Source organism: Prinia subflava, chromosome Z (assembly GCF_021018805.1).
Source record: "Prinia subflava isolate CZ2003 ecotype Zambia chromosome Z, Cam_Psub_1.2, whole genome shotgun sequence".
NCBI classification, from domain to species: Eukaryota; Metazoa; Chordata; class Aves; order Passeriformes; family Cisticolidae; genus Prinia; species Prinia subflava.
Window position 1 is genome coordinate 97,690,614 of NC_086283.1, and position 25,501 is coordinate 97,716,114.

General features: G+C 39.0%; 1 protein-coding gene across 1 annotated transcript in view; it reads right to left on the bottom strand.

Annotated features, from left to right (window-relative positions):
- Positions 1-25,031, bottom strand: part of SV2C (synaptic vesicle glycoprotein 2C) — a 113,653-nt gene extending 88,622 nt beyond the window's left edge. The window contains exon 1 of the mRNA XM_063422443.1: positions 23,786-25,031. The gene's annotated coding sequence lies outside the window, so the exon portion shown is untranslated. The remainder of the gene's footprint in view (positions 1-23,785) is intronic.
- Between the last annotated feature and the right edge of the window lie 470 nt (positions 25,032-25,501).

Here is a 25,501-nt window from a genome sequence, read left to right on the forward strand (position 1 = left end):
TCCACCCTTAACCAAAAAAAAAAAAAAAATTACCTTTAACTACCTCTTAAAGATTTAAAGTATCACCAAAAAGAAATAACTCTCATAATTCTTTCCTTACAGTGCTTTTGATCACAGGCCTAATTCTTCCCCACTCACAGCTGGATATATAAGCAATGAAACCAGGATCTGTAAAAGCTCTTCTTTAAGAGGTACCAACAAGAAATCTAACAGTATGATGAAATTACCTAAGAAAATGAATTCACAAATCCAAGGAAAAAAAGCAATAAACTCTGTCCAGTGAAAATCAGGAAATCTTAACTGAATCATCTGTGATAAAAATTCAGTAATATGGTAAAAAACAAAGTCTCCAAGAAAGGCAGAGTGGAAAATTATAGGTACAAATTTAGGAGATGGGACATTCTTCACTTTATACTTCCACTATACTAGTCCTCCATGAATTACTTCTATGCCTAAATATCTTTCACAGAATATCCTGGAGAAAGGTAATACAGTCCTGGTCAGTTTTACGAGCATCATCCTACAGTGGAGTGGTCCTTTCCTTGATTTTTTATTTAATCAAAAGCTTGCTTTCCTAGGAAAAGGTGACTGCGTAGAGTATGCTTTGAGATGCCTTGCTGTCTTTCTCACAGAGATTAGCATATACAAAGAAAATTTGTTAGTCCATTATTTTTAGGGGTTTGGGTTTTTTAAATCTAATGCTTGTTAGTTGTTTTGCCTTACTGTATGTAAATACCAGAGTTTTGATTGCTTTTGTCAGTTTTGCAGTCTGATCACTATTTGGCTACCTAAAGTTTCTACACATTTTTACTTGACAAACACTAAAAAAAAATGATTCTCATTAAAGACAAAGCAGGATCATTTAAATGGTCTTCCAACATTGTGATTTTAATTTTCTCTTTGAATACTTTTATTGTATTTGTTCCTGTGGACTTGTTCACTGAAGAACTGTTCCTTTCCAGTCACTTTGCTACTCACTCAAAGCACGTATTATTTCCAGGATCTGTGCTGAGTGGTGGTTAACACAAGTTCAATGCATCAGTTTGTTCAACAAGAATTGACAAGAATCAAACACCATCCAGCCTGAATGACATCAGCTAAGTCTCATCAGTAGAAGTTAATGAGATTTCATATGGTACCCACATTACCTGAATGACTACCCAAATCTTAGGAAAGTTGAAATTTCATTATTTTTAAAAATTTCTTTTTGACCAAACATATTCAAACTTATCTCTGCACTTTTAAGGCTGCCTTAAAAGTAGAAAAAAAATTGTAAACCAAAATTGTTCCCTCTGAAGCCAAGGACTATCTCCCTTCTCATACCTACTTCTGAAAATTCACTTTCATCATCAGTGCTTCCAATATAATTTGTAATTTTCAGTTGACAGAATCACAGTGGAAAATATCATCCTGCATTTCAATAATGAAGGAACAGCACAAAGCAGTTGAACAAGCAAGTTTTCATTGCTCGGTGTTAGCAAGAATAAAAAACGAAACAACCTTCTACCAAAAGCACACCAGCTAGCAATTTCTGTCTTGTATCTGCCATTGTCATTGCAGCTGTACAGGAACCAGACAAGTCTTTTCTGAAAGTAAAGGCCCACCAGCAGTCATGAATCATTTGAGATCAAAAGAAGGCAGAAAAAAAGTTCCACTCACAAGAAAAAAGAGGGAAACTTGAGGATAGATATATATCGAAGAAAACACGTATTTTAAAAGCACCAAGACTGAAGTTCTAAGAAAATAGCCAAGGAGTCCTATCCTGGAAGTAAAATAAGAAAATAATGCACTGTGGAAATTCTCCAGGGAATAAAATCTGCAAATGCAACAGGACAAGCCTCAACCACCGAAGCAGCCATTTCTAAAATTGCTTTGCACAGATCTGTGATGTGCAGGTACTTTGAAACATCAAAATGTTGATGCTATACAAATGCTAGACTGACAGATGCCACAGAACAGCACTGGAGCTTGGGGAAAACTTGGGAAGGTTGAAGGAGATCCTGTAGGGAGGTCAAGCTGTGTTACAAATTGGAATTACATGTATTTCCTTTCTCCCTGAAACAAAAGAGGCAAGCATTTTTTATATTTTAGGAGGAAATACAGGGTCACAGTCTCACATCCCACTGGGAAAAACTTTCTGAAAACCTTCAGCTTTTCATTTTGCTATCTTTCTGCTGGGGCACATCATTCCTGTGCCTGCAGAATGAGAGTCTAAAGACTCTTCTCAGTTCTGCCAGTTCTGTCTTTATCTGATGGTGGTCTGTGTTGGCCTCCATATGGGGAATCAGCTGCTGAGCTCAATAAACCCTGGTGAGTGGTTGCTCAGCACAATGTTAAAAGGTACTTGAACATCCTGGTTTTCTTATCCATACTTCCTTCCAGTCACTTTGCTATTCACTCAAAGCACGTATTATTTTTGCTTTATTTTTAACATCTGTTACTTTTTATTATTTGTAACAGGATATGAAAAAAATGGCAGAAAAAAATCCTTTTTTAGAATTCCGCAGGTCTCATTCCCTTTGCTACATTTTTAGGATGGTGGTTGCTGAACTTCGTACTTCAACTTTATTTTTCTGTTCCACAAGCTTGACACTAGACCGATGTTAGATCTAAGAATCACAAGAATTCATGTTGACCTGCTCCTCTTTCAGTGTAGGATGGCCATTCTTGAGCAAACAGACAAATTATATGTAATGCTTTTTATGACTGAAAGCCTATTTCCTCATTGACCCTCAGACAAAATCCTTATAACAATATGTTCTGAAGATAAATACTAAAACCAATAATAACATAATAAGCTTTTCTGGTGAGGGATTGCTTCGACTATGGAATCTCAGAAGAAACTGAGCATACATCAATTTGACCTAAAAACCAGAGTAATTCTAGGTGAAAATTAAAACTAAATGAAAACATGAAACATACCAATCAGTCTAGCTTAAAAAACCCAGCCGAATCATACAGGTAAAGCTATGTTAAATTCTATTAATATACATATATATATTAATATATATATATCAATCATATATATATATTAATACACATATATATATCTCTATGTAAGCATATGTATGCTTACATATATATATATTACATATATATGTATGTAAGCATACATATGCTTACATAGAATGAAATCACAGAATCACAGGAATAGGTCTGTCATCTGGTCCCATCTCCCTAGTTAAACTGGGCCATTCCAGAACACACAGGCACAGGATTGCATTCAGATGCTTCTGGAATATTCCCTGTGAGGGAGACCCCACACCCACTCTGTTCAATCTGTTCCAGGGCTCAGTCACCCACACAGTAAAGAATTTCTTCCTCATGTTCAGGTGGAACCCATGTGTTGAGATAAGGACAGTTTAATGAGGAAAGAAAAGTCCACAACACAAGAAAAACAAAACAAGTTAATTCACTTCTTCCATGGGCAGGCAGATCTTCAGACATCTTAAAGAGAGCAGGGCTTCTTCCCACATAGTAGTTACTGGTGAAGACAAATGCCATCAACTCCAACAGTTCTGTCCACTCCTTCTTCACCCCACTTATTATACTGAGCAAGATGCCGTGTGGTCTGTTGGGGGTCAGCTGTCCTGGCTGTGTCTCCTGTTAGCTTAGTAACAAATCATAAGAAACAACTAACTCTGGATAGAAGAAAATCAAAAGTTAATTCAAAAAATAAATACTTGTGCTTGGTGGGTGTATTGGTCTTGTGTGGCAAGATTTTCACAGCAGGACGGCTACAGGGTTGACTTCTGTGAGAAGCTTCCAGCAGCTTCTCCCATGTCCAACACAGCCAGTGCCAGCTGGCTGGAAGATGGATCCACTGCTGGCCAAACCAAGCCCACCAGCAATGGAGTTAGCACCTCTGGGATCATGTATTTAAGAAGGAAGGAAAAAGAAAACTGCACCTGGAGAACTGTGGAGTTAGAACCTGTGAGGGGAACAGCTCCACAAGCACCAGGATCAGAGGAGAAGGAGGGACAGGAGGTGCTCCAGGCATTGGAGCTGAAATCCCACTGCAGCCCCTTGAGGAGCTGAGCAGGTGGATGTCACCTGCTGTGATCAGATCTGCGATCACATAGGGAAAACCTGAGCTGGAGGAGACTCCTGGCAGCACCTGATAAAAGGAGCCCATGCTGTAGCAGATTTACAGCAGGATTTGTGACCCCATGGGGCAATGGGGCTGGAGCAGCTTGTGAAAGACTGCAGCCTGTGGGAAGGACTTATGTTAAAGAAGTTCATGGAGAACTGTTTCCCATGGGAGGAACCCCACACTGGAGCAGAGGAAGAGTGTGAGGATACCTTCCCCTGAGAAGGAAGGAGAGGCAGAGAAAACACTGACTGAAACTCCCAGAACCTCCTGCAAGGAGGAAAGATGCAGATAAAACTGGGAGTGAAGCTGAGTCTGTGAAGAAGGAGGGGGTGAAAGAAGGTGGCTTACTACTTAATTTCTGATTTTAGCAATCTGATTTTATTTGCAATAGAATGAGATTGTCAAGTCAAGACTGTTTTGTTTGTGACAGAAGTTGATCAGTGATGTCTCCCTGTCCTTATCTCAACACATGAGATTTTCATTGCATGTTCTCTCCCCCATCCAGCTGAGGAGGGACAGCAGCTTGGTGGGCACCTGGCGTTCATACAGGGCCAAACCACCTGAGTGGCATAGCTTGGTTTGTTTGGACTTTGCTATCCTACTAGTGCTAGGAAGCAATGAAGTAAATTAACAAACAAAGCATTGATAACTATTTTAATGAAGAGGTACAGTACATATTGACATATCTTATAAATCTGGCTAAGCCATAATGGAAATTTAAGATGAGGAATATATTCTTTGAATTAAATTAGTATTTACATAGTTTATGTTTAAGTAACATCCTTAAATCTGCACACATGGCACTAAGGATTCAGGTGAATAACAGGCAGAACACATTCCACCATGACAGCTGGGTCACTTTAGGAGGAATGCTCTCCACTGGTTGAATGGAATATTTCCCCTCTGTGTTGACACACTGACTACCACATCCAACCTCAGGCACCTCACCATCGCCACAGTCTGGAGGGGATCACTGGAGTGGTCTGGGATGCATGATGCACAAGGAGAGTAAGTCTTTTAAACCCAGCCTTGAGAGCAGAATTCTTAAGGAGAAATCCGTTCACCATCTCCCATCATCTAATGAGGCATTAAAAATACAATGAGGATGGGTTCTTTTCAGAGGCAAAGGACAAAAAGAGAAGAGGAAATGGTTGCAAGGTGCAGCAAGGGAAATTCCAGACAGTTCTAAGGAAGAAATTCTTCATGCTAAATCTCCAGCCATGTACATGGCTGTACAGAGGAGCACTGGCATTTCCAGCATTGGAGGTATTCAAAACTTTACTGGACAAGATTCTGAACTATTTAAATCCAGATCTCAGACCAGATAACCTCCAAATTACTTCTTCACCCACAGTAGTCTATCATTCTGACACCTTAAAAAGAAAAAAAGAGTCAATTTTCTCAAATTAAATTAAGAGCTCTATTTTTATAAGATAAAATTAAGCACCAAGTGCTGCATATGTCAGTATACAAATATGTCTTTCACAGAATAACAAAAAAGGTTTAGAATCCAGTCTGGTAAAATAGAGAGAGAGAGACAAAAGGACACCTCAGCAGTGTCTTGAAAATGGATGACCATTTAGGTCCCTAAACAGTTAGCTAAAATTGCTTAAGCAACCACTGTCCATATGAGAAAAGGAAACAGTCTTCTGCTTTCATACAAATTTCATTTTGGAGAAGCACTGGGCGAAGATGAGACAGCTGAACAGATCTGAAATATGTACTAGATTTTTGTCACATCCCTGTCACATGCTATAAAAATACCAACATTTTTATGATTTTGCTCTAGTTCAAAATGTTTGATCTCTAGTGATTTTGAAATGCAAAAACCCCCCCCACTATTCTAGCTATTTTTGCTCTGTTTTGAAAAGTAAAATTAGACCACAGTTATGTTTCTTCTTGCAAATTAATTAGGATATGTAGGAAATATGTAACAAATGCTACAGATTATTAATGTTCAAACGTGCAAGAATTTCTTTTAAGATGAGCCCCTTAGATAAACTACACAGAGTATGTCATAATTTTCTCTTTCCTACTTTGAAACAGTGGCAATTTAAACACAGAAAAATTAGATCACTTGCCAAACTTGAATATGGGCAGGGCATAAAAATATGTTTTTGAATTTGTATTTGATAATTTCAACACATTGGTCTTTGAACTGTTTTTCCATAAATGTAAAATCTGTATGTGTTAGGAACAGATCATTACAAGTAATAAGGCCATAACAAATTTGATAAGGAATATACTTGCATATAAGAAGTAACAATGACTTTCAGATTCTGTGACATAGAAATTCATCAATATAGGAACTCAGCTATGATCAAGAATTAGAAAAAACACTCATAGAAGGCTGTAAGGAAAGCAGCCTGATAATATGCAGACAAGAGGTACCTAGGCAAAAGGTATTTTCAGTGTTTTCAAAATATTTAAATATTTTGAAAATATCTAAATATCTAAATATTTATAGGAGATATAAATAGGAAAAAGGTCCTATGAGTTTAAGTAGAAAGTGAATTTAACACCTTTACATACTATTTTTCCTTCTGTAGTAATTAAAAGTTTATGATCTCTCTTCAAACATCTTGGCATCTCACATAAAAGAAAGAATTAGGGAACAGATTATTGTACTTTGAAAGGAGCCTGCAATCCTACATTGTTTTCATTTCTGTGCCAGAACAACCAAGACTCCTAGACCTCTTTTTGCAAAGAGATTTAGTTGTACATCCACCTTAGATTTTCTCTGATATTCTTAAAGAACAGGATGCTTTATAAATTATTTGGCTGAAAAAAACTGTACCATGTATATTCCAAATTATGTACACCAATCTTTTTTAATTCATCCTGTTTCTTTAGGGTTTTCCTAGTACTGTTTTGTGCACCATGTCTCATGCAGTGTTTTTACTGGGGGGCTGTGATCACAGTAACATATCGCTCCTCTTCAGATATAACGAAGCTATTAAAGATTATGGAACCTGATACTCAAATAAACTGCTAGCTCTGCTGCACTAAAAAAAGTGATTCTGCACACCCATAAAACCTTACCTCTCCCTGTATGGAAATGCAACAGTTTGAGGTACAAATTACTTTTTATCAATGGAGGCTGACTCATTGTCTACCAGCCTTAACTAGGCAAGAAAGGAAATCATGACTGCTCAATGCTCCCTAAACACAAACAGTGCTGCTGAAAACCCAACTGCATTTTACTTGAGGCTGCACTGACTTAAAATTGTACAAATTGTTTACCTCATTTTATTCCACTGGGGAAAACAGACTTTGTAATGCTTACCATAAACTCCTATTTTAGCCAGATCAAACTGCATCGTGTGCTGACTACACATCTTCAGGTTTTTATCCTGAATCACACAATTTTTGCAGGTTGCATGGTGCCTATCTGCCTTAGCACACACAGTATTCCAGCAGGTGTAAGAAAACTTCAAGTAAATGAATCAAAGTTCCTGCAAGTGTATGGCTCCCATTAAATCACGAATGTAATGCTTTAGCAGATTATATTTTACACCACTATTTGGTCTACTGAACTCCAAAAGCCTTTATTTTGTGGATTTGATAACATAGGTGAGAAGGAATGATGAAAAAAGACTAATATAATGACAGATGAAAAGTCTGTACTGAAAATGCAGCAGTCTCAAGTTTTTCAGACTCAGTAACTGAGTTCTAACAAAATGGGATTTATCTGTATCTCAGGGTACATTATGCAATCTGAGCACTACCTCAGTGTGGCTTTCTTCCCTTGGGTAGAATATGTAGAGATGGATGGCACAACTGAATAAACACAGTGCTCTGCCATTAAAAGCACAAAATAAAGGCAGCAAAATGAAGATAGAAGAGCTGGTAAACATTCTATTTTCAATTCCAGTAAGCTTTCTGCAGCTTATTTTGAAAATAGCCTACCTGATAATTTGAAAAAATGTTCTGTTCCCTATGTTTGAATTTGCACAGCAAAAAGGTGTGGTGAGCTGAGACATCTCAGAAATAAATTCTGTCATACAAGCCATTTCTATTTTATTTTAAAGCAGAATGGCACCCAGCAGTCTTTATGCTTTAGGGACATGAACAATCCTCTGATTCACTGAGATCCTCAGTATTCCATCTTAGGCTTAGCCTAATTCTTAGTCTGGTTCTTAAAATATTTGACATCCAGCAGTGAAGTTTACCTTCTGCCTGAAGTTGCCTGCATTGAAACTGATTGTCCTTCTTCTCTTGTAGAGTTTTAATTGGCTGTCAGGGCTCCTAGTGCCTCATTAGGCCTAATTAGACCTGGCCAGCCTCACTCAGTACCCCTTCCAGTACCCCAAATCCTCTGCCATGGGCTCAAGTTCCCTCTTAAGCTCAGGTTTGGCCAACCAAGTGTGCCTGGGCTTCCCAATAGCTGCACAACAGAGCTTCATCTGCCTCCTATCCCCTGCAGTTCCTGAATCTCAGTCTGGATTTTGCTGACTGGTCATGCACACAACACTGCCCCACTTTGTCTGACGAGCACCAGACTGTCAATGAAAGCTGTTGCTCTCACCATGCTCTGCCTCAGGACAATGTCCCATCAGTGGAAGCACTGCCCACACTGTGGTCCCCCTCATTTTCTGTCCTCTCTTCTCTCCTCTGCTGGAGCAGTCTCACACTCCCTGGAAACCTTCATGAGGGCTGAAGCTTTAACTGAAGGTCCTGAACCAGCAGGCAGGAGGTGCTTGTGTGAGGGGTCCCAGTGAGACTCACAGGGCAAACGAAATCTGTTGGGACACTCAGGATCCTCACAGACAAGTCATATTCCTGAGTTGTAGACTACCCTGTAGACCACAAAACTTCACCAAAAGCAGACAGTGAAGCTACTGCCAGCAGGCTAAAATTCTCTATATACAGGTCCATCCCCCTACTGGAATTTCTGAAGGCATCTCTCCACTCTAGACACCCAAAATTTGGAAACAGCTTTATGCATATGGAATGGTATACCCAAACTTATAAGGCTTCTTGGGACCAAAACTTCAATCTAGAAGAGCAGCAGGAATAGCCAAAAAACCCCCATAGCAGTACTTTTCATTAGCATCCTCTGACTACAGCTGTTATCCGAATGGCTACTTAGAAACCTCACTTTTGACATATGTAGTGTGTGTAGTACACAAACAGACATTCTCAGTTCTCTTTTCTGGCAAGACAAGGAGAACACACTGCATTTCACATACTGAACTGCACCTTTTAGCATCAAGGCTCTATTACCTGTCTGTGATCTCATTTCTCTGTTCTGCCACATCAAGCAGCAGCACACCCTTCAAGTCTGAAAATGGTGTTTGCAAGGAACATTAAGGATGAGCATTTCAGACTGGATTGGAATTAATTAAAATGCTTACACTGAACCCAGAGGGATTTGCAATGAACAGTTATCACCTTTTTTGGAATGATTATCTTCAGTAGTTAGCTAGGAGTGCATGCTGAAAACACATGAGAAATAATTCAAAATACTGCACAACTTTTAACATTGACCAGGATATTGAATTTATAGCACTTCAGCATTTTTTATATTATGACTGAATATTCAGGAAGAAAAATGTCATTGAAAGAAACCCTTGAAAGGACAAAGGCTGAAATGCAGCACTGCTGCACTCAGGAGCCCCGGGCTTGATTTCCTGTGCTGCTATTCAAGTAGCATATTAGATATATTATCAAAGCAGTATCTTCTGTTATATATAAAGAGGGGACTAGGAGTCATTAGACTTTTTCTGGAACAGGTGGCATCTAAAGTCTTAAATTTGTAGACTCTTAGGTATGGAGCACACCAAGAAAAATTGTTAACGTCAGTTCTGAAGGGGCCTAACATAATACCTCTGCCAGCTGCTGAAACCAAATGTATTAATTACTTGATTCACATTAAAAGGTCTTTAGTTAAAAGAAAGTAAATAAATACATGGGGGAATAAAAACATGGGGGGAAAACCAGTCAAAATCCATAACAGTTGCTTAATAATGAAAAAAATACCTCCCCCTTATTGTATGTGTTCCTACTAAAAGGAGTAGTTGTTTATTACAGAAATGTAAGCAGTCATATTAAGTTTCTTCTAACCCCCAAAGTTCAGTATATTATGATAAATCAAATCATTAAGAAAGAGTGTACACAGCAGCCTTATTTAATTTTTCAAGTCATTTCCATGTTTTAAAGGGCAGAGCCTATCCTCCCTGGTTCAGCCCTAAAAAGCATACATTCCCCAAGAAGTAAGAATTACTTAAAGTTTTCAACAGCTTCTTTTTATCCTTTGCTAGACAGTAGTCTCTGATGCTGAAAAGGTCAAGAAGATACCATCCTGACCTGTCTGTGTTCTAAAGTAATTTCCCTTGAATTTATGTCTTCCATCTGATTAATGATTATCCCTATTTTCCACTCTGGCTCTTTACTGATATTGCCCTTGAACAGAAACCGTCATGACTCTTCAGCAGATAATCAAGAACAGAGGCCTGCATAGTGGTACCATGTTCACAAGTGCTTTTTGTTTAACTGAAGATATTGCTGCTATTAGTCACACAGAGAACCAATGCCACATCAATAACATCCCTTGACAAGGGGATCATACCCTTATCAGCACCTCAAACACTCACAGAGCATGTTAAAGGACACTATTCGCACTCTCCAGCAGTTCTAACTCACCCTCATGCTTGGGCATACATCATTTAAATGTTCTACATTACTAATAGGTATTTATAAGCATTTCCATTTTTCTCCTCTTCTGACTTGGCCTATAATTATCACTTTTATTTTATCCAAAAGAAACACTAAGACCCTCCTTATCCGCCCACAGTGAGAGCCCTGGATGACTCAAATCAGATAATATTTTTGGTTCAAAGACAGAATTTTATCTGCATGCCACCAGTGCCAGCTGACTAATGAAGGAAATTGTGTTACACTCCAAGAAGGTCCCTTGCATACTCTGTGGCTGGGGAATCTGAAGAGAGCATAAGAAGAAACAACACACTTGTGTGTGTAGAGGTATATGTCCAAAACAGGCAGAATGAACAGCACATAAAGTCCAAATAAAGGCTCATTATACCATAGCAGCCATGGTCTAAAAATAATTTTATTTTTCTAGGGGAAAAAAAGAAAAGACTCAGATGTCATAGATTTTTAAATTTAGTAAGAAAAGCAATTTTAGAAGAGAATTTTTTTCCTTTATCAGCCAATTAGTTATTGATTAGTGTTTACCATCAGCTTTTAAAAAGTATCACATTTTGCTGGCCTCAGGATATAGGTCATTTTAAGAGCTTAGTTCCTTGAATATAGGTGCATCAGCATTCACTGAAAAGAGTTTTGTGGATTGTGTAGTTGATAGAACATTCAGTGTTTACACCCCTAGAGCAAGGGACTCCCCCTTTAAGGAAGTTTTTAATTTAACCCAAAATATCACAGTAATTTGTATCAGTGCATCTTTTCTGTCCCCTGCATGTGCTGTCCTGGCCTCTCCACAGCACATAAGCCTTGCATTCTGTGCTGTTGTAGCACTCTTAGACCAGCAGGTAACAGCTTTTCTAATTGGTATTTTTAACATTTACTCATATTAAAAAAAAAAAAAAAAAGTTTACAGAGCCCTACTTTAGGAAGTACAGTAACTGTTCCTTTTGAATCAAATCTATTCCATTTATGCTATGTATTTAGGAAATTTTATTGATTAAAAATAGCTTCCTAATTAAAAATCCACATTACCAAAATATCAAACCCAAAATACATCACCGAATTATTGTTTCTACTATTTTAAAATATTAAATAAATTTAAAATTTATTAAATAAATATTAAAATAATTAAATAAATAATTTTATTTTAACAAAAACAATAATTTAAAGAAAATTGCTGACATAAAGTTCAGCCAATGAAAGGATACTTAATCTCACAGTAGTTTATTTTCCCGGTCACAGGAGTGGAGGAAAGCAGTATATTGGAGCCTGTAGCTTGCTCCTACTCCTAGATATTGAAACACAGATACACAAAAAAGCCTCCATTTCTTTCATGTGTAAAAGGGACAATATAAAACAATTTTTCCCAACAATATATAAAAATATAATTTCACCCAGTAACCCCAAACGAAATGGACCTAAAGTACATTATACTTAATAAAGAATCATCACTATTTGAAAAAAAAAGTTTTAATTGATAATTCAGTTCAGTTTCCTACCCATGTCTTGGCAGAGACTTTCTTTGCCAACACTTATTTGCCACAAGATTTCCACTTTATCAAACAAGTGATCTTGAATAAGAACCTTGAGGAAATAATTAATATAAACAACGCCATAGCATAAATAAGATTTTAGATATATTACATATCTCTGTGCATATAAATATATCATTGTACATATATGGGGAACAACTTTCACTAGATATTTTTTAGAAATGACATTTCTTTCTTTTGAATTCCCACAATCTGCTTCTGTTCAACACTGGCCACAGAGGAAGGGAAATTTTTCTTTTTAATTAAACAGTACATCTGTCTGCATTATTTTTAAGATTAATCATATGAGAAAATATTGAAGAAAGTATGCCAAAGCTCTTATGTCCCTACAATCAGGAAAAACTTTTCAGCACAGGATGCAAAAATCTTCATGTATTTCTAAGAGATGGAAAGAATTAACTCTGGTTGAACATGTGAACTTGGATAATGAAGGTAAATTTTCTGTCTCACCACTAGCCCAAAGCAATTGTGTCTGTTAAAAATCCCCAAAACATACAGTCTTCATTTTTTCTGAGCCCACATGTGGAGATAATATCCACCTTAGAACCACTTACTTTACCATGAAGTTCAGTAACTTCCACTCAAATTCTTTCTGTGTATTCCTAAGCACATTTCCCTAGGAAGAGGAAAATAGCCAAAAAGCTAAATAATGGCCAGCTATGAGCTGACAATATATGGTACACATCTCCATAAATAAACAGAGAATTAAGTGATTCTGCAGTTCAACAATTTGGCCTTTAAACAATAGAATAAATAACATAATTTTTCAGCTAAACCCATTTTTTGATTAAGGTTGTTATCTGGATTTTGTATCTCAGTCCATGCCAGTACAAGCATTTCTAGCCAAATAAGAGAAATTTTACAGAATACAGATTACCAGGGTGGAGTATTTTGATGTTAGTAATCAAATTCTCTCTCAAATAATAAATTCTTCACTCGGAGGTGTACATATTCTGAATTTGTATACATTGTAAAAAAAAAAAGCTCATCATGGCCAGGTACTACTTTGATGGGAGTAGAAGGGCTCATAGAGGAGGGAGATTTATTAACTTCAAGTACGACATGCTTTTTGTATCTGTTGGACCTTATATCAGTAGAATGATAGAATGATGAAGGTGTGAATGGACTTTTGGAGATCTGCTCTGGTATTCTACTAAAAGATTATCCTCAAAATTAGTCAGGTTGCCCAAAGCCATGTCCAGGCAAATTTTGAGCATCTCCAAGGACAAAGGTGTCTGTGCACCACCTCTACTACTTTACCACCTACAGAGTGAAGGAACAATTTCATCCTTCAGTCTTATTGAAATTTCCATTCTGTTTTCTGACTCCATTGCCTTAATAATCACTCATTAGATGATGGAAGACAGGAATCAGACTTCCCTCTCTTCCTTTGGCCTTCTCTTCCAAGCTGAGCAAGTTCACAGCCTCTCCTTAGGCTTTGTGTGCCCCACCCACAGGACTGTGGGTCTGTCAGGGCCTTTCTTCACTGGATGGCATCTCCAGTCATTCTGTTCTGAAACACTGTACCTGAAGCAAGCATATGGGAAGCCTAGAAGATTTAGGAAACATTTTATTCCTATCTCTACCACAACATCCCCTAAAACACCAAGTGGGATGTTACTACACTGCAGGGCATACCCTTGAGTTCCTCATATTTCAGCAATTACACACAATAAAATGACTCTTTGGTGATTTCTATGAGTAAAACCTACATTAGGGAGCAGTCAATATATTAAAAGAAGTTGGCTTGCAATAGTTTCCCAAACACTGGAAAATGTATTTTCTTCCTTTGGACTACAGAGCTGACAGTCATCATGCTCATTTGTTACTATAGCACAGAAATTAGCAAGTCATTTCTCCAGTGAAAATTTGTTCTTCAGAGAAATTACTTCTCTCCTAGAAAGAAACAGTTTCTCCATCTGCTAAGATTAAGTAGAATGGCAGCAGTGTGGCATTCTACTTAATCATTTTGTGGGGCTGGTTACAGCAAGGAATCTTCTGTACTGTTTTGCATGACCACATGAATGATAAATATTTGCTAAAGAGAGAAAATAAAAGAATTGAAATAAACTTTGTGACTTCCAGTAGTTTTCTGCCACAAAATTATAGCTGAAATTGAACTGAAACATTTAAAATGAGGAGGAAAATTGTAAATAACATTTAAAGTTTTTCATGACATGTGAAGCAAAAACAACAGGAGGAAATTCAGTCAACTTCCTAAGCAAATGGGTGAGACAGAAAGGAGAAATAACCATTACTCACAGCTGAAGATCTGAAAGACATTTTCTGAATTTTCACCAACTGAAGTCCACCAATATTTTCTAAAGCATCTGATATGCCAAACAGTGACTTATACTAGTACAGAAAATCACCCCAAATAGGTTACTCTTGAATTATCCCTTAGTCACTTCAGTCAAAAGATGTCTCAGAGCAATACTCAGTATTTTCTTTTTAGTGCTTGTGGTCAGTTGTTCCAGATTCATAATCAGCACTGTAATGCTATTTGACAACAGAAAAAAGCCATTATTTTTAACCATTTAACAAATGTGAACTGAAAGAGAATTTCCAGGAGTCTCTTGTTTCTACAAAAGAAGTTAGTTCAAAACAAGCAGCACCCCACACAGAGCTGCCTTGAGGAGGAAAGGTGTCCAAGACTAAAGCTTTATGGTTGCTTCCAGACCAGTAATGAGTAGTGCCACATCTAGAACAGCTACTGTCTTCACAAACAGACATGGTCATGGGCAGAATGTGGGTAGCCAAGCCACAGCTCCAGCAAATACCATATGGGATGTTTGTGTTTTGTTAACTTGGATTTTAGCTGCTAAAATCCTTAAGGATCAAGCTTCGCTTTGTTCTGTAGGACCTAATAAACAATGGTCTTTGATAACAGCTACTTTTATCTAATTAACACGCACTTTCTAAACACCTGGTTCTTAAAATATGTTTGGCCAATTGGCTAGAGGCTTTTTTTACTTCCCTGCCTTCTAGTTTTTCTGAGCAAAGACACAGAACCACACTGATGGTATTGTCTTTTAACTTTTGGGAGTTGGTGATTTGTTGTTCAGGTGTACAAGGACAGATCCTTTAATAATTCTTTAATACAGGTATCTACTGCATTCAAGTGGAGTATGTCTCCTAGCAAGAATTTATGTAAATATATCTGTTGAGATATTCTGAGTTTAGGGAGTACATGTATGGAACATACTCTAAGATCATGTAGTAAGTAAAATTTTTAAGACCTTAACAATTAAAAAGGACTTAGATTCTCCAAAGTTCAGATGTGAAGTGAACACAGAATTAAATTTGAGGAAATAAAAGTTGAATAAATTTTACTTCATTTAACACTGCTAGCCGTTTCCATATAGGCTCTAACACTTAAACCACCTTTTCATGCTTTTTAGGAAAAGCAGCCTCACTTATCCATGTCCACATTGTTGTTTTTAGTTGAGTTTTTTGGGGGTTTTTGTGGGGTTTTATTATTTGTTTGTTTGGTTGGTTTGGTCTTTTTTCCTTTTCAGTTCATTTGAAGGCAAGGAAAGCACTGGAAAGGAATTCATATTCCAGCTGAATGGACCAGAGAAATTATCAAAGACTAACATAGAAGGCTTTTCAGTTTTCTCAACAAGTGGGCTGAATTTTTGCTGCAACATTCTTGGCCTATCCAACTTGCGAAATCCTATGAAACATGTTAAACTTAGGAATTAATTTGTTAATTTAGAACAGCAAAGAAGGAACTTTTAAGTGTATACTTGCTGTTGCCCATGGGGATCAAGTCTTCAGCAGGCAAATGTAGTGTCTATGAAAGGATTAAATTGTACATACAGAAAATACATTTTTCCCTTTAAAGGTGAAGTTATGCCTTTATAATCTTTATAAGGTTTTATAAGGTAGTTATACATGCACAAAATGGATGTGATTTCTTTTATTTGTGGTACTGACAAATGCATCCACACGGATTTTCTGTGCTAATAAACATGACAACATCTGCCAAGGCTGACCACATAGGTTCTATCTAAATACAAGGTTTAGAAATCACTGAATACTCAGAATATTAGAAAGTTACACATTTTCTAGTCAAATGCTTATTTATTGATCAATGTAGCTAGGACTATTTAAAATCAGAGGGAAAATAATCAGAGAGAAAAAAAGATCAATTATTATACAGCACTTTCTCTCCAACAGACCTCTATATTGACAGTTTCTAAGCCAAATTCCCATTGGATGCAATTGCATTAACCACATTTGAGTTGCAGTGAGATTTACTGGGATCTAAACTAGTCCTTATATGTGGACATGCAAGAGGTGTCCCTGCTCTCACAGCTGAGGGGAAGCCATCTGTTGAGGATATCAACTGGCACTAGAACCATTGCTTGATAGCTCAATGGGACACTTATCTCCGTGCTGTTTGTAGGTAGCCATATTTTCCATGGAATACCACACTTGAAAAATCACACGCAGTAACTACTTTCTAAGAGATAATGAGAGATATTCTCCTCCAAGAAAAATCAGATCCTCTGTACCAACACCAGTCTTTGGGCAAAGAGATCTGATTTTGACTGACACTGCTATACAGCACGGTGTACCCTGTGGAAGTGAAGGATAACCACACTCTGGAAGGCATTAGCAAGAGTTTTACCTGAGGCAGCATTCCCCTCTGATTGTCAAGATATGGCTAGATTAGTATGTCCATTTTTGCCCCTCTTACCTATACATTATCATAAGGAGGAAAGTCCTCATAATGACCCAGTGAAGCATGGGAATGGTTATACAGAGAAGCCCTGAGGTCCCCATCCCTGGAGATATTCAAACTTTGATTGTGAAAGGCCCTGAGCAACCCGATCTAACTATAAAATTGTCCCTGCTCTTAGAAGTGGATTGGATTAAATAGTTTCAAGGAGCACCTTCAAATGCACATTATTCAGTGACGCTTTTGCACTGCAGTAGTGCTGTGCAGAAACCTTCCTGTAAGTTTTAAATTAATTAGCTGTGAATGAGGACAATCCATCTGCATCATGATCTGCACTGTAGGATAATCTCAGGTATGCCTGTAGCTCATTCAGAGCATCGTATGGGTGTATTAAACTGCCACAGAATCTAGCTATTTTAAACATCTTCGTTATGTCTGCAGTATACTGCAGCCAGTGATGAGGTGGCATACCAAGGGAAAGAGCAGATTACATCTGCATAGCAGAGACTCCCACGAGCCTTAGTACTCCTTTCTGGTTTTTTCCCGCTTGACGGATCACCCTCAAAAAATTTGCAGGCACGGTAAGAAATTTGTTAGTTGCATGTCTTACATCACTAAGGGCATTTTCTTCTGATACTCTCTCTGTTTACAAAATTTGGTTTATTTAATGAAGGAAGTAACAGCTGAGTTGTTTGAAAGTATGGCACTGCTCGTAGGCTGCGAAAGAGTTAAAAGGATGAGTGAATGCAGTGTCAGTGGTAGACTGTCCACCAGCTAGTCATGAAGAGAGTCTACAAGTTCTGCTCACAAGAAGTGGTGTCTAGACATCAAGAGTATTTCCCAAAAGAAAAAAGCCAACAGCAACTGCACAACCATATGCTGATATGAAATACAGGAGAACACAACGCCAAATGGTCACATTTGGTACCTTCACCTACTGCATTCCAGGTGAATATTAAAATGAAATGACCCTGAGTGGAAAACGGGAAACACACCAATCAGACTAGCTTTTGAAAAAGTAATTATACAGGTAAAGCTGTTTAACTCTATTATTATACATATGTAGTTAATATATCAGGCATACACGTGCTTACATAGAATGAAATCACAGAATCACAGGAATGGATCAGATTGGGAGGGACCACAGTGGGTCACCTTGTCCAACCTCCTTACACAAGCTGGGTCATCCCAGAACTCAGGGCACAGGATTGCATCTGGATGGTTCTGGAATATCTCCACACCTTCTCTGGTCAGTCTGTTCCAGTGCACAGTCACCTGCACAGTAAAGAAGTTCTTCTTCATATTCAGGTGGAGCTTCCTGTGCATCACTGTCTGCCCATTGCCTCTTGTCCTATTGCTTGGCACCCCTAGGAAGAGTCTGGTCCATCCTCTTGGTACCCTCCCTTCTAACACTTCCATACATCAAGGAGTACTTGTCTCTTCTCAAGACTGGACAGGCCTAACTCACTCAGCCTTTCTTCACAAGAGAAATGCTCCCGTCCCCTCATCAGCTTTGTCACCTACACTGAACTGAGCTCTGTGTCTGTCTTGTCCTGAGGAGCCCAGAACTGGATGCAGCACTCCAGCTGAGGCCTCACCAGGGCTGAGGAGAGGGACAGGATCACCTCCTTCCACCTGCTCTCAATGCTCTTCCTAATGTCCCCCAGGCTACCATTGGCTTTCTTGGCCACCAGGACACGCTGCTGAAGTTCTGGTCCCAGAAGTCATTAATTTCTCAGCCCTAGGAACAGGACAGGGAGCAGCGTTCTGTAAGGATGCAGCAACAGCTGGGATTGCCAGATAAAAGCAAAACCCTGTACAGTTAAGGGAGGTGGGGGTGGTAGAATACATTTTGCAAAGACATCTTCTAGGGATAAGCACTGCTATGCTTACAGAAAACAAAGTTTATCCCACAGCTCCATACAGAATGGAAATGGTGTCAGTTAAAGGTACAGAGGCCCTGTGAAGTGCTGTGAATAAAGTAATCTCTCCATTCCACAGTTACCATGGTTAAATGGTAAAATAGTGATTAATTAATTATTTTCCATAATGAATTTCATGAAGCTGTTTCCTACACAAACCCTCATATGATCATTAAAGGGGAAAAATCCTGCAGGATGCTTTAATGCTGCTACCAGCTATACGCATTGTAACGTGGATTTTCCATCAAAAATCAAGATGTGCCTGTGAGACACAGACTTCCACTGTAGAACAAAGCATCTGACTAGGCCCATGCAGCCATGACCACTGAAATAACCTGCAGTGAAAGAGAGAGCCAGCTACAGGGATGCTGCTTTATCTTAAAAAAAAAATATTGCGGCTGGCACGGAAACATGGAGCTGCAGCAGCACCATGTTTTTTATGAGTCCCAGATCAATATAAAGCTATATGCCTTGTGTGCTGAAGCAGATAAATTATGTGGTAGGTGTCATTCCTATTTTTAATATGGTGCATCTTTAGTTCAATTAAATATTTGGATCACCTAACCATGAAAGTCTCTGATGTTTTGTTAATGCATAGCAAGTCATTACTGTCAGCAGGCGGTCAGCAGAAATACAGACAAACAGAGGTAAGAATTCAGTCTTAAAAATCGAAGGATGTTAACGATATCTTAATAGTATTACAGTGAATTGCACTGTATTACATCCTTAAGCAATTTTGTTTCTTGTGTATGCAACATTTAAACTTTTATTAACCTCTCTGGGTGAGAAAATGAGAGTTGGAACCACAGAGAAGGAAGGAATGTGCTCGATGTTGCTTTACTCAATGTGGTTGTTTTTATTTTTTGACAAGAGGACAAATAAAAATCACACGAAAGAAATTTACATTTGATTATATTTCATGCACGCTTATTTATCTCTTGCTGACCTAAAAATGGCAATTTGAAAACAAACCTGGCTAATAGAGCACTGACCTGTAACATATGTATTTACATGAGAATATGTACTCTGTATGTTTAGAATATCTCTGGATGAACTGAGTAGCAATGTACAAAATCAAAGATGAATTAAAGGTGTTATCAACCCCTGCTTTATGGAAAAAGAGGCCCACTGTGTTTTGCAACATAGATACTAGAGAATACATTACATTTAATTTAAAACTGAAGCAGTTTACTAAGTTAAAAGAAAAATTTACCCACTTTTTTCTTTGCAATGTCAATACTTTGAGCATACTTTCAACGTTTTGTGCATTATATTGCTTACAAACACTTAAAAGAAGACAAGCTGTAAATGTAGTCCTCAGAGTCATTTTGCAAAGGACTCCATTCTGTTTTAATAGGAAAATGTTATGCACTATATCATATGAAAGCAGTGGCAGCAGCTGTGAGTTCCCTATCACAGGTTTGCAAACACATTTAATCTAATTGATGAGCTTTTGTTTAAACATGCATTGATATGCATCCTGTGGTGCGTATGGGTTGCAAAGATTCACAGCAATATACAGCCCAAGTGATCTGCCTACGGTGCTAAAACAACTCTTATAATATTGAAAATGTGAAATATTTTTATTAACACTACTTTCATGCAAGAAAAAGAACCCCAAACAAGCTAACAAAGAGATAGAGAAACAGAGAAGAAAAGAAAAAGAAAAAGAAAAAGAAAAAGAAAAAGAAAAAGAAAAAGAAAAAGAAAAAGAAAAAGAAAAAGAAAAAGAAAAAGAAAAAGAAAAAGAAAAAGAAAAAGAAAAAGAAAAAGAAAAAGAAAAAGAAAAAGAAAAAGAAAAAGAAAAAGAAAAAGAAGAAAAAGAAAAAGAAAAAGAAAAAGAAAAAGAAAAAGAAAAAGAAAAAGAAAAAGAAAAAGAAAAAGAAAAAGAAAAAGAAAAAGAAAAAGAAAAAGAAAAAGAAAAAGAAAAAGAAAAAGAAAAAGAAAAAGAAAAAGAAAAAGAAAAAGAAAAAGAAAAAGAAAAAGAAAAAGAAAAAGAAAAAGAAAAAGAAAAAACACGACTAACCAAAACCCTAGATAATTATATAGCTGGATTCATCCTAATTTGCACTGAAACCTACAATTTAATTCACACTGACTTAACAGAATAATCAGGACCACTATGGATAAACTTTTGTCAGTTTTGGAACACACATTTCAAAAAGCTAATTTGAAATCTGCCACTCGTACAAGTAACTTACACAAGCTTATATACCCAGGTACACATATATTCAATTACAGATTTCACACTGTCACCTGAGGTAACACCATGTTTTGTAAACATAACATTTTTTCATATAATTTTCCTTTTTTGCAAAAAATTTTCTTGCATGTTGCTCAGAACTGAGAAAAAAACCAACATCTTTGCTTTATTATTATTGAAAGAAATTAGATTTCTCAAATATATAATCAGAAAACATTTGGTTTGATTTCATTTGGTCAAATTTAAATCCAGTTTTGCCAAAAGCAATGATACGTAATTTAACATCAAATTGCCATCAGAGAAACTCTGTGCCAGTGCCATTGATAGTCAGGGTCATTTTTATTGAAACACCATAGGAATACAGCTTTAGAGATACAGACATTAAGCAAATAATTGTTTATTCTTTTTCCTTAAGTATCATTTCAAGATGTTTGGAGGTTTGACATGAATTAATAATATTAATTGACTGACTGATTTTTTCTCTGTATTTAGCCTATGCAAAGCTTTCTCCAAATAGAAGTAAAAGTCCGCTTGGAACTTACTGCGACTATTTTATCAAATTCTTTATTTCTTTGGAATACAGAGAAGCGATACTTCTTGCTCCCACATTAAGAAGACAGATTTTTTTAAAAACCAAAATACTGAAAGAGTAAGCTATCATTCAGGGATATTACAGAAAATGCCTAGGTGAGAGGGAAGGAATGGGGTCTGATTTACCATGCTGCATTGTTCTCCAGGAAAATAATGAATAAATGGTTAGTTACAGGGAAAACTATGAACATTTTACAAGACTGTGAAATTGTTGCTTTCATTTCCGTCGGGAACACAATCCATGGAAAAAAAATTGTAAAACTTCTATTTGGTAGGGTATGTGACACAATTAAAACAGGACCCTTTCACTTGAAGAACTGTGAGGAAAACTTCCAATAGAAGTATACTATTTACAATTAATCCAATCAGAGACCTTCATATGGTTTGTATGTTGTTTTGGTTTTTTTCTTTCCCTGAAACCCTTTGTGGCTTATTGTGAATTCATCAGGAAAATCCTTCCAATACCTTCTTCCACCTCTACTTCCAGTTCTATCTGCAATTCCCTTGAGAAGCAGTAATTTTTGGCGTAGTTTGTGCCACCTTTACAGATGAATTCAGCAGCTCTGGCTCTCTCTCTCCTAAGGCAGAAGTTCCTGTTAGCTCCCTGCACTGCAGTGCAATGCAGCCCAAGTACCAGCAGTACCAAGTGTGTTTGTCTGAGTAGGTTTCCCTTGTGTTGTACTAACCTCTGCAATCCATCCCCCCCTCCATCAGAGATACACTCGGCAGCGTCCTAACCCTTTACGGAAAGGAGAGCAGGATGCTATCAATCACAGAGGAGCCCGGGTGATCTCAGCATCTTTCTCTGAGACAGTCTCCCTCCTCCCCGCCTATCTTTATACGCTTCTTCCTCGTCTTTCCCTTCTCTCCTCAGCCCCCTCCTTTCCGTACAGATGTGCCGTGGCCACCCCGGGATGACTCAGCTCCCACCCTCGCCCCCTACTCACTCTGCACCCACGGTGTTGGGCAGGATTAGGCTCCTGAGGCTAACAGAGACCTACACGTTCGATTACCCACACCTCACCCAGCCCCCCGGGCCCTGGGGTGTCCTGCCCCCACTCAGGACTGCCGGACCAGCTCCTACGCCTCTTTGAATTCCTCAGGCTCTTCTGCCCTGCAATCCTCTTTAAATTGGATGGGTGTTGCCTCAAAAAGCCTCACCATCCCGTGGCTCTTCCTAACCTTAGGATTTTGGACTATACTTTCCATCACTGTGACTTCTCTGTTCCCTCCTCCCCACATAAGTCAGAATCGTCTCGGGACGTAAATTCCCAAAGCCGCCTTGCAAAGCAGGGCTTAGTATGTTTTGGAGAACTCCTCTCCTGAAGATGTGGAGAGGGAAATCCCTCCCTGCCCCTTACGGATCACGAATGCCAAACTATTCTCTCAACATAGTCGATGTGGGTGACAATTCTGGGAGGGAATCTGTAGTGCGAAGAGCAACAGTGTCTTCAAAACCACTTAAATCGGTTATTCTCTTTGTTTTATCCCCCCCACTTCCTTTTCTGTTGCAAGGTCTGAAACGCTGTTTGCTCCCTCCTTATCAGATCTTAGAAAGTGTCTGTTCCCTGAGGAACTGGAATTGACAACCTTTCTGCACCTTCGGTTTTCCTCGCCATCCTCACTGCTAGGACACCTGCAAACTTGTTTTCCTCAAACATCTGGAGTCCGCGAACCTCGACACCCCTGCTTTCTGCTCCCCTAGCGTGCAAAACTTTCAGCTTTAATAAGCCAGATTCTGAGGCGAAGATTAGACGCTCGGATCTGTGTAACCTGCTCTCTCTCCGTGCACAGACCGAGCTCTGGGTAGAGCTGGAGCGAGCAGCAGCCGAGCACAGGCTGCTCACGCTCACCGCGGGGACGAGAGGGCTCCTCTGGAGCCCGTCTGGAGCCCGACCTGCCCCGGAGAGAGCTCTGCCCCTTCCCCGGCGAGCAAGAGCCCTCTGAGTCCCGCGAAGAAGTTTAAGTCAATCATGCAATTAAAGAAAAAAAAATAAATAAAAACACCAAACCCCAAAGGAAAAGTTGCTCTCGAGCGGTGGCGGCAGCCCCAGTGCCCGGAGCATCACTTACCGGGGGGCAGGCGGAGAGCCGCCGCAGCTCCCTCCGCTCCCGCCGCCGCTGCCTCCTGCTCCCGGCGCGAAGCTGCGGGAGGGAGAGACGAGCCTCTCGGAGGAGCCGCCGAGCGTGACAGACCAGAGGAGGGGCGGACCGGAGCGGCTGTGTGGGCTTCGCGTTGCGGTGGAGGCTCTGCGGCAGCGCCGGCGAGAGAGGGGGAGCGGCGGGCGCGGCGGGCGGCGCGGGGCGGGCGGCGGCCGCCGTCAGTAGCCGGGGGCGATCCCGCCGCAGGCAGAGCCGGAGCCGGCCGAGGGGAGGCACAGAAACGCCCCCCCGCTGCCGCCCCCGTGGCCGACACGGCTGGGAAGCCTCCGTGTAAACAGGGCCCTTCTTTTTTTTTTTTTTTTGTTTTCCCTCTAGAGGAGAAAAATTAAAATAGTGACGCTTTTGCGTTCACTTTGTCACAGAAGACAGTGTTTTACGAGGGGTGAGGGCAGGGGAGAGAGCATTCTGCTTGTTTCAGAACAGGTTGCAACAGGCCCGGCGATCACCCAGAGATCACTGCATCCCTCCTCTTTGCTCTCCTCCCGGAGTGGGAGCCGTGAGCACTTTGCAGCAACAGTGCGAAGCTGCTCCACACGCAGAGGCTGAGAGCGAAGATCAGTGCTGGAGCAGAAGTCCCACAAGCAGTCCCCACTCTCCTGAGTGGAAAAATTCCTGACTGCAAGAAGAGTGAAACCTTAGAACAGATCGCCTGAAGTGATAGTGGGCCCATATCCCACACGGCTTTTAAGAAAACATCAGAAAAACATGTTTATAGGTGATTGATTGTTTTAGGAGGTAAAATAGATTACTTGTGAGGCTCTTGTTTTGGACAGTAGGAAGTTACTACGTTTATCACCCCAATCAACTTACATTTAACATAGTGGCATCAAATACTGAAAACTACATCATAACTTTGTCACACTAGATGTTAATAGCTCCTGTAGAACAAAGAACATGAAGATAGTTCCTCCTTTATGATTGTGTACATTTAGCTGCAGTTGCATTGGCAAATTGTGTAATGTGACAAACACAGTGGTACTGCCGAAACGAAGATGTGACAGAAAGTGGAGAGAACAGGTAGGACTCCACATTAAAAACCAGCAAATATTCAACCAGTTTTGTTAGCAAATACGGGATATGGATTCATCTTTCCAAAATATATTTATCCACAAAATACACCTATAGGAGAAAGGCAGGGTAATGGGCAGGTGTTGTCGTTGCCCCTGTCCCATACTCTGCACATGCCTCGTGTGTGTCTTCTACAGAGCTGTAATTTTTGATAGTCCATCTGCCTTTGAGTCTTCCTGTCAATATTTGTGATCTTATGTGCTTTGAAATATTTTTGTTTCCTTCAGTTGTTTTGCAAAAGGCTCAAACAGCAAAGGAAAGTGGCTTATTGATTTGCTACCCAGGGGAAAATCTGAATGAACTATGCACAGAGTGCTGTCAAGTATGAAACACAAGCAGAGAAACAGAAAAGAAATGCTTATTACTTTTCTGTTCCTTTCAGTAATCCTAGCATTAGAAAATTGCTCCTGGTGTTACAAAACAGCACTTTAGTAAATATACTAAACTTGTCACATACAATATACAAGAAGAAAAAATATTCCAAACTTTTCATATGGTAACAAAAGAAAAGGCTATTTGTGCTATACAAATAAGAATGGTGACAAAAATATCATTTCC